The sequence below is a fragment of the Erithacus rubecula genome (assembly GCF_903797595.1).
Source record: "Erithacus rubecula genome assembly, contig: scaffold_1175_arrow_ctg1, whole genome shotgun sequence".
In the NCBI taxonomy this organism is placed as follows: Eukaryota; Metazoa; Chordata; class Aves; order Passeriformes; family Muscicapidae; genus Erithacus; species Erithacus rubecula.
Genome location: NW_027636229.1, coordinates 9,164 through 19,625, shown reverse-complemented (window position 1 = coordinate 19,625; position 10,462 = coordinate 9,164). Strand labels below are relative to the sequence as shown.

General features: G+C 49.9%; 1 pseudogene across 1 annotated transcript; it reads left to right on the top strand.

Moving 5' to 3' along the window:
* The first annotated feature begins 7,262 nt into the window (after window positions 1-7,262).
* On the top strand, window positions 7,263-7,898 carry LOC306815346 (ephrin-A4 pseudogene; annotated as a pseudogene). The gene has a single exon. The product of its transcript is annotated as an ephrin-A4 pseudogene (transcript).
* Window positions 7,899-10,462: the final 2,564 nt, after the last annotated feature.

Below are 10,462 nucleotides of genomic sequence, written 5' to 3'. Positions count from 1 at the left end.
ACTGCAGCACCCCCTCCTCACTAGTGCTGCCTCCTATTAGGCAAAACTGGCACTGCACCTCCTCCCCTCAGTAGTGAAAAAAAACAGGCACTGCAGCTCACCCACCCAGTAGTGCTGTCCCGGTGTGGACAAAACCAGTATTGCCCCCCCCCCCGCCCCATCACGAGTGCTGTCTCCTTGTGGACAAAATGGGTACAGCAGTTCCCCCTCCTTCAGCAGGGCTGCCCCCCTGTGGACCGAACAGGTCCTGCCGACCGCCTTCAGTAGTGCTGCCCCCTTGTGGACAGAACAGGTACTGCGGCACCTCCCCCAGCAGTAGTGCTGCTTTCTCGTGGCCAAACATGGTACTGCAACCTCCCCCCCCAGTAGTGCTGCCCCCTTGTGAACAAACCGGCACTGCAGCTCCCCCCTCAGCAGTACAGCTTCCTTGTGGACAAAACAAGTACTGCAGCTCCCCCCCCGAGTAGTGCTGTCAACGTGTGGACAAAACCGGCACTGCATCCCCTTCCAACTCACTGAGGCTGCCCCCTTGTGCACAAAAACTGGCACCCTAGCTCCCCCTATTATAGCGGTCCCCTTGTGGACAAAACAGGTACTGCAGCCCCCCTCCCTCCCCAGCAGTGCTCTGCCCTTGTGGAGAAAACTGGTACTGCAAGCCCCCTTTTCAGTAGTGCTGCCTCCTTGTGGAAAAAGCCATTACTGCCGCCCCCCTCCTTCAGTAGTGCTCCCCTCTTTTGGACAAAAGCGGTATGGCAGCCCCCCCCCTCGTCCCAGTAGTACAGTCCCCTTGTGGACAAAACAGGCACTGCAGGTCCCCCCCCAGTAGTGCTGTATCCTTGTGGACAAAACAGGTACTGCAGCCCCCCACTCCTCACTCGTACTGGCCCCTTGTGGACAAAACCAGCACCCTAGCTCCCCCCATTATAGCGGCTCTCTTGTGGATAAAATCGGTACTGCTGCCCCCCCCCCCCTAACTAGTGCTGTCCCCTTGAGGACAAAATGGCTACTGCAGCTCCACCCCCTTCAGCAGTGCTGCCCCCTTGTGGACAGAACAGGTAGTGTGGCCCCCCACCAATAGTGCTGCTTTCTTGTGGACAGACCAGGTACTGCGGCACCTCCCCCCCCAGTAGTGCTGCCTCCTTTTGGTCACAACCGGTACTGCAGCCTACACCAGTAGTGCTGCTCCTTTGTGGAAAAAACCAGTACTGCAGCCCAACCTCACTCAGTAGTGCTGCCCCCTTGTGGACAAAACCAGTACTGCTGGCCCCCCCTCATCACTAGTGCTGTCCTTTTGAGGACAAAATGGCTACTGCAGTTCCATCCCCTTCAGCAGTGCTGCCCCAACCCCAGTAGTGCTGCTTCATTTTGGACAAAACCGTTACTGCACCAACCCCCCTACTAGTCTTGTTCCCTTGTGGACAAAACTGGTACTGCCGCCCCCCACCCTTCAGTAGTGCTGGCCTCTTTTAGACAAAACCGATGCCGCAGCACCCCCCCCTCAGCAGTGCTGCCCCTTTGTGAACAAAACTGGTACTGCGTTCCCTCCCCCAAGTAGTGCAGATTCCTTGGGGACAGAAACGGTACAGCACTTCCCCCCCGCTCAGTATGTCCATCCAGTTGTGGACAAAAGAGGTACTTCAGAACCCCCCTTAATAGTGCTGCTTCCTTGTGGACAAAATAGGTACTGCAGCCCCACCCCCCCCAGTGCTACTGCCCCCTTGTGGAGAACACCAGTACTGCCGTCCGGGGGGGACGCAGCACCCCCCCTTAGTAGTGCTGTTCCCTTGTCGACAAAACCGGTACTGCTGCCCCCCACACCAGTAGTGCTGCCACCCCGTGGACAAAACTGGTACTGCAGCCCTCCCTTCTTCAGTATTGCTGTTTCCTCTTGTGAACAAAACCAGTAGTGACCACCACCTGCTAGTAGTGCTGTCTTTCTCTGTACAAAACTGGTACCCTTCATTAGTGCTGCCCTCTTGTGGACCAAGTGCTGTATCCTTGTGGACAAAACAGGTACTGCAGCCCCCTCTCTTCAGCAGTGCTGCCCCCTTGTGGACAAAACCGGCACTGCAGTCCCCTCTTCAGTAGTACTGATTCCTTGTGAACAAAACCGGTACTGCAGCTCCTCCGAGTAGTGCTGTCCACATGTGGACAAAACCAGTACTGCAGCCCCCCTCCTCACTAGGGCTTAACCCTTGTGGACAAAACCAGTACTGCAGCCCCGCCTCTCTCAGTAGTGCTGCCCCCTTGTAGAGAAAAGCATTATTGCAGCCCAGCCCCTACTCAGTAGTGCTGCCCCCTTGTGGATAAAACCGATACTGCAGCCCCCCCACTCCATTAGTGCTGTCGTCTTGTGGACAAAACAGGTACTGCAGCCCACCCCTCACAAGTGCTCCAGCCTTGTGGACCAAACCGGCACTGCAGCCCCCTCCACCAGTAGTGCTGCCCCCTTTTGGACAGAACAGGTACTGCAGCCCACCCCCTGCTCAGTAGTTCTGCCCCCTTGTGGACAAAACTGGTATTGCAGCCCCTCTTTCCTCACTAGGACTGCCCCTTTGTGGGTAAAACAGGTACTGCAGCCCCACCCCCAGAAGTGCTGAATCCTTGTGTACAACACTGGTACCGCCGCCCCCCCCCCCTTCAGTAGTGCTGACCTTTTGTGGACAAAACCAGCACTGCTGACCCCATCCAGTAGTGCTGCTCCCCTATGGACATAACGGGTACTGCAGCCCTCCCCATTCAGTAGGTCTTCCCCCTTGTGGACAAAACATGTACTGGAGCCCTCCCCCTTCAGTAGTGCTGCCCCCTTGTGGACAAAAGTGGTACGGCAGGCCCCCACCCCCAGCAGTGCTGATCCCTTGTGGACAAAACCAGTACTGCAGCCCCCCATTCCAGTTGTACTGACCCATTGTGGACAAAACCAATACTGTGGCCCCCCGCCCAGTAGTTCTGCCCCCCTGTGGACAAAACCGGTATTGCAGACCCTTCATTTCAGTAGTGCTGCCCCCTTGTGGACAAAACCTGTACTGCAGCCCACACCTCAGAAGTGCTGCCCCCTGGTGGAAAAAAACGGCACTGCAGGCCCCCCACCAGTAGTGCTGCCTTCCTTGTGGACAAACTCGGTACTGCAGACCCCCCTGCAGTACTGCCGACCCCTTGTGGACAAAACCGGTATTGCCAGCCCCACCCCAGGTAGTGCTGCCCCCTTGTGGACAAAACCGGTGCTACAGCCCTTCCCTTCCAGTAGTGCTGTCTGGTTGTGGATAAAAAACAGGTATTGCAGTCTCCACCCCCAGTAATGCTGCCCCCTTGTCGACAAAACCGGTACTGTAGCCCCCTCATTTTCACTAGTGCTGCCCCATTGTGGACGAAACAGGTACTGCAGCCCCTGCCACCAGTACTTCTAACTCCTTGTGAACAAAACGAGTACTGCAGTCTTCAAGCTAGTAGTGCTGCCCGTTTGTGAACAAATCCAAAACAGCAGGGCCTCCCACCCCACTATGTCTACCCCCTTGTGGACAAATCCGGTACAGCGCCCCTCCCCCTTTCAGTAGTGCTTCCCCGTTGAGGACAAAACAGATACTGCAGCACCCTCATCAGCAGTGCTGCCCCATCGTGGACAAAACAAGTACTGCAGCCCCCCATACCAGCAGTGCTGTCCTCTTGTGGACAAAACTGGTGCTGCAGACCAACCCCCCCGAAGTGCTTCCCCCTGGTGGACAAAACCAGCACTGCAGTCCCCTCTTCAGTAGTGCTGTATCCTGGTGAACAAAACAGGTACTGCAGGCCTCCAAGTAGTTTTGTCCTCATGTGGTAAAAACCGGTACTGCAGCCCCCCTCCTCACTAGTGCGGTCCCCTTGTAGACAAAACCGGTACTGCAGCGCCGCCTCCCTCAGTAGTGCTGCCCCCTTGTAGGGAAAAGCATTACTGCAGCCCACTCCCTCCTCAGTAGTGCTGTCCCCATGTGGATAAATCCAGTACTGCAGCCTCCCCCCCTCCCTCCTTCCCCCCTCCCCCCGCGTACTGCTGCTTTCTTCCGGACAAAACCGGTACTGCAGGCCCCCTTCCAGTAGTGCTCACCTTTTGTGGACAAAACTGGTACTTCTGCACCCCACCCGATAGTGCTGCCCCCCTGTGGACAAAACCGGCACTGCAGCCCCCCCACTCCAGTAGTGCTGTTCTCTTCTGGACAAAACCGGCACTGCAGCCCCCCCACAAGTAGTGCGGTATCCTTGTGGACAAAACCAGTACTGCAGTCCCCCGTACTAGCAGTGCTGTTTCCTTGTGGACAAAACTGGTGCTGCAGCCCACCCCCCCAGAAGTGCTCCACCCGGTGGGCAAAACCGGCACTGCAGCCCCTTGCACCAGTAGTGCTGCATCCTGGTGGATAAAACAGGAAATTCAGCCTCCCTCTCCTCACTTGTGCTGCCCTTTTATGGACAAAACTGGTACAGCAGCCTCCCCTTCCCTTCAGCTGTACTGCCCCCTTGGAGACAAAACCGGAAATGCAGCCCTCTGCACAAGTAGTGCTGCTTCCTTGAGGAAAAAGCTGTAGTGTAGTCCCTGCCACCCAGTACTGCTGCCCTCTTGTGGACAAAAGTGGCACTCCCGACCCCCTTCATTCTGCATTGCTGACATTTTGCGGACAAAACGTGTACTGCCGACTGCTTCTAGTGTTGCCATTTAATATAACAAATTGTATTAAAGTAATAATAAACCTTAGTAATCGACATTAGTTGACATTAGTAGTAGTTATGCTAAGGCTTAGTAGGCCGCATGTAACCGGCAGATGAACTTTATAGCAAATTTTGTAATGCAAGCAGTATAGTTGTGAAATAATTACTTATCTTAAGGAGTGTATCCATTTATCTAAGGAATGCACCTTTTGGCAGAATCTTAAATGTCAGAGAGATTATGGTACCAGGTATCAAAAATGTGGTAAGAATCTGTTAAGATTGAGAAATCGTGTAAAGAAGCATATAAAAATCCTGTGAATTTTCTGTCAAATGGGGCTCTGTCTTTGGACGCTAGTCCACAGGCTCCCGAGGCCTCAATAAAGCACCGCATAAACGACTTCGGTTGTTTGTGTTTTCTTCGGATCGGGCAACAGTTTTCTGGCGACCGCGGCAGGACTCCGAAGGTGGCTGGGGCGGTTCGCGTTCTGATCCACTCCACGCCGGCACCGAGTGATTCTCGGGGAGTCATCGGTTCGTGCCCGACCCCCGCGCCTGGCGGACGACTGCAAAAGGTAAGCCCGAAGGTGCTTTATTTTCTGTTTCTGGTTTTGGGTGCCTGCTCATAAGACGAGGCGGCGATCCTCGCAGGGTTGGGCTAAGACGTCTGGTTGGTCTGGAAAGCCTAGGCGCCGGCTGTCAGATGCGGCGAAAGCTGCGCAGGTCCGGCACTTGCCCCTCGCGGCGTCAAGAAGTGGCAAGTTGGATTGGTCTGGTATATATTCTGGTATTTATTCTGGTATTTATTTATTTCTGATGTGTGAGTGTGAGTATGTGGTATGATTGATTCTGTTAAACTGGTAATATTAATTGTGGTTATTATTGTTCTGTACGTTGCTGCATATTGGTTGTTGCGATCGGTTGCCGAGTTGTTGTACAGTTGTAAGTGAAACCGGTTCAAAATGCCATTTAAAGCATTCAAATCTATGGTTCAGTATTCTAAGGGTATACCCAGAAATACACCGTTAGAATGTCTGTTGAAAAAGTAGAAAAGTAAAGGGTTTGATTATCGTAATCATTAATGGCCAAAATATGAGCGAGAGGGGCCGGCACGGCCAGAAAATGGTACTGTGAATTATGATACCCTGAACTCATTAATGCAGTATTTAAGGAAAAATGAAAAATGGGATGAAATGCAGTGTTTAGATTTGTTTTATTTGCTGCGCCGCAAAAAAGAGTGGCAGACTGAATGTAAAATAATGGTATTGGAAAAGAAAAACCTGAGTGTGGGGGGGTTGTAAAGGAAAATCTAAGTGTGTCCAGTGCTTAGCCTTAACCTCTTGACCAGAGAAAGATTTGTCTTTAATAATATCACCCGATGTGCCTGCTGCTTCGTTCCCTCCTGCTGTCTCACCCCCTCCGGCTGTCTCACCCCTCCCCTCTGTTTCACCCCATTCCTCTCTGTGTCCGCCGTTGCCGGAGAGCAGTGAAGAGGAGAAGGAAGAAAAAAGGGGGCGAAAGGAGGAGGTGGCGGGAATGGCGGTAGTGCCCGGGAATGTTGGAGAAGTTGTTGTGCGTTCCCCAGCCCCTTCCCCTGTTTCTCCCCAGAGTTGGCAAGGTGCCCCGCTCGCGGCTCGAACTAGACAGGAACGTAAGAATCATGGGGAACTCCGGCTTATTGCCCCCTTAAGGGAAGCTATGGGACCCCAAGGAAAAAGGTGCTTGTAAAGGTGCCTTTCTCCCGAGGAGATCTGGTGATTCAGAAGCAATCAGCAGGTAGTTGCCGTGGAAGTCCTGGAAAAGTAGCGCGGGTAGCCAGAGTGATTGTTAAAGCTCGCTCCGGTGTTGTCTTTAATGCGTAATTTTTGTATAAAGGAATATTGACATCGGGCTAGGTTCAGTTGCAATGGCTTACAGGAAATTTATGAAAATGTTGGAATCTGCTTCAGGAATGTATAAATCATAGTTTGTGCTATTCCTTAAAGGAGAAGCAGGCAAAGAAAATTTCCTGCCTTTATTTTCTTTCCTCTCCTCTGAATCGGTTACATCTTTATTAGAAAACATTCAGATTCCCCTGAGTATTAAGGAAATCATCTTTATGGTAATTAATTTAGTAAGTCTTTGTTGCACCATTTACAGTCTATATGGAATGAAGGCTGAAATTTCTAAAGGGGCTGGGAAGACTCCTGATTTAGGAGTCAAGCTCGGCAGGAGGAATCTTGAGTGGAATGGCAAAAGAAAAAAAAATATATGGGCCAGATTTTAAAGGTAGGGGGGGAGCGTGCTCAAGAAGTAATCGGGCTGTAGAGCCGTGGGTAGCTTGGTGCCGAACAATAATCCACAATGGAATCCAAACAGTGGTAAGGGAAGAAAATCTATCAGGGAATATCAGGAATTGTTGGTAAAAAAATTGGGACTGGAGTGCCCGGAATGTTGGGTTGGTCGGAATTGTGTTCAGTCGGACGGGGAGGCTGCAGATGGGACCAGGGCCGGAGGATTGCTGACAAGTAGCTTTTTCGGAATTACCGGAGGCACAGAGCTGCAGGTATCTTTAGTGTGTGTATGCACTTTTCAGGCTAGCCTGAGCTATGCGCCCCACGCCGCTGCTCGAGCTCCTGCTCTGGGCGCCGCTGTTCTGGGCGCCGCCAGTGCACAGCCTCCGCCACAGTATCCACTGGAACGGCAGCAACCCCAAGTTCCTGCAAGACAACTATTCCATCCAAGTGGCCATCAATGACTACCTAGACATTTACTGCCCGCACTACAAGGGGGCAGTGCCCGCCGGCCAGGCAGAAACCTTCACGCTTTTCATAGTAAACCGGGAAGGTTATCGTGGCTGCTACGAAACCCCTGGCGCCCTCATGCGCTGGAAGTGCAACCAGCCACGGGCTCCCTTTGGGCCCGTCCGCTTCTCCGAAAAGATTCAGCGTTTTACCCCCTTCCCACTCGGCTTCGAGTTCCAGCCCGGAGAGACCTACTACTACATCTCCGTGCCCAGCCCCGAAAGTGCCGGGCGGTGCTTAAAGCTGCGCGTCACCGTCTGCTGCCAAGGCACCACGGCAAAGCCGGTAACAAAGGTGTCCAATTCGCAGCCTCGAAAGCGCAAGGAGCCCGAAAATGCAGTGCCTGCCCGGGGCACCGCGGTCCCATCGCAGTCCTGCAGTCCGTGCCTGGCGTTCTCTTTGGTGGTGTTGTTGATTGCTCTTAAATCTCGAACTAATTAATTGGTGCGGGATCTGGGGGCAATTAATAATATTGCCAAGTCACTCAGTGGTTGCCAATCTATATACTTTGTTAACATCTGTGTCAGAAAAATTTAAATAGTTTTCTGTTATTAATTTAAAAGATGTTTTCTTCTGCATCCCTCTGGCATTCGAAAGTAAGAAATATTTTGCATTCAAGTGGAAAGTCCTGACATTGAAAATAAAGACAGCTCACCTGGTCCTGGCTGCCTCAAGGTTTCAAAATAGTCCTACGATATTTGGAAATCAATTGGCAAAGGAATTAAAAGATTGGAAGACTGCTAAGGTAAGAGAGTCACCATTCTCTTATGTCATTCTTATGGTAGGAGAACATATAAGAAAGGTGATTCTTTTTTTTCTAGCAGCAGAGCTACCGGGTGTCAAGAAAAAGGCACAACTGATAAAATCAAGTGTGATTTATCTTAAATGCGAAATCATGCAAAGACAAAGGAGGCTGGGAGTCAATCGAATAGAAGCAATATGTGCCATACCCCTTCCAAGAAACCATCAAGAGCTTAGGTCCTTTTTAGGAATGGTGGGATGGTGCAGACTGTGGATTTTGAATTTTGGACTCTTAGCTAAGCCCTTGTATGAGGCCCTGAAGGAACCACAATTGCACTGGGACCGACAAAGGAAAAAGGCCTTTGAGGACTTAAAACAGGCCTTGAAGGAGGCCCCCGCATTAGGCCTCCCAGATCTAAACAAAGAATTTCAGTTATATGTGAATGAAAGGCAAAAGTTAGCACTCGAAGTGTTGACTCCAGAGACTTGGATCCTGGAAATGCCCGGTAAAGTATTTTTCAAAACAACTAAATTCAGTCAGTGCTGGATGGCCGTCATGCTTGCGGGCAGTTACGGCCACAGTGATCCTCATCCGGAAAGCCAGAAAATTGACTTTGGGAAAGAAAATTAAAAGTATTTGTGCCTTACATAGTACTGGCAGTTCTGGAGCAAAAAGGGGGGGGGTCATTGGCTTTCGTCCAGCAGGATGTTACAATGCCAAGCACTCCTGAGAGAACAAAATGATGTAGAACTGAAAATGACTAATCATGTTAACCCAGCAGAATTTCCCCGCAGCAAGCAAAAGGAAGGAAAGTTGGTACATGATTGCATGGAAGTGATTGAACAAGTACATGCAAGCAGAATCGATTTAAAGGTTGCTCCAAAGGAAAACCCGGATTGGGAACTGTTTACTGATGGATCCAGTTTTGTGGAAAATGGAACCAGGTATGCAGGGTATGCTGTAACCACAGTAAAACAGTGGAAAAAGCAAAAGCCCTGACTCCCGGAACCTCAGCCCAACAAGCAGAAATTATTGCATTAACAAGAACGTTGGAATTAAGTAAGAGGAAAAAAAAAAAAAAGGGGGGTAAACATATGGACTGATTCTGGATATGCTTTTAGAGGTGTACATATTCATGGAGCTCTATGTATTACTCCAAAGGCGTATTTTAAATCAGTGGTTGTAATGCATGTTAAAGGACATCAAAAGGAAAATAAAAATCTACAAAGAAAACCGGATGGCAAATTGGATGGCTCGAGAAGTAGCCAAAGAAGTATGGACTCAAATGGCTTTAGTACCAACCAAGGTGAGCCCAGTAACTCCACATTTATTACAGGAACCTAAGTACTCCCCAGACGACGAAAAACTGGTATCACTGCTGCTGGCTCAGAAGAATAAAGCTAGATGGTATGTAACCGCAATGGGACAAGTTGTAGTGCCTGCCAGAATCATGAAAGCAATTCTGAAAACAGAACACAATAAATGCCATTGGGGAGCAGAGGATTTGGTAAAATTTCTGAAAAGAGAAGCAATTTCTAACCAGATGTTAACATTGGCAAAAAGGGTGAATGCTATGTGTTCAACCTGTTTGAAAATAACCCAATAGTTAGAAAATATGCCACCAGAAAATCCAGTGCATGACATTCAACCAAGTGTTTAGGTCTAATATAAAAATTCTCGCACTAGCATTTGGCAAAAATTCTTTATTAGAGTAAAAGTTACCTTTGCGTTTCTACTCCCTCAGGTACAACTTGGGTTCCTACCAAAAATGATACCAGAATGGGAACAAAACTCAAAGATTCGCCAGCTACGAAATAAATTGTTTTTACAAGACGCAGTTTTTGAACTCCAGCAAGTTACTGGTAAACCAATCAACATTAATTGGGACCGTCCGGACATTTCAATAGCCACTGGACTATTAGATAATTGTGAACAATCTATAATTAGCAAAAATCTAAATCTGCAGATGAGAAAGTGCTGGAACTGCAAAGGGAAAAAGTGTACTGGTAAAGCGCTAGTATTGTTACATTGTGGAAAGTGTCACTCTACAGTTATAAAATCTCAGTGGGGTATGTCACAACCTTTGTGTACTGCTTGCTCTTGGAGAAATCGTGCCCTAACCTGGCAAACAGAACTGAGAACAGCAACGGGAGCCCGCAACACAAGGGAAGCCCTGTTGTTAGTAGAAAACAGGGCCAATTTATATAGAATACATTGTAAGTGGAGAATACAGAACACTGTGAGAAACATAAAAGATTGGGGA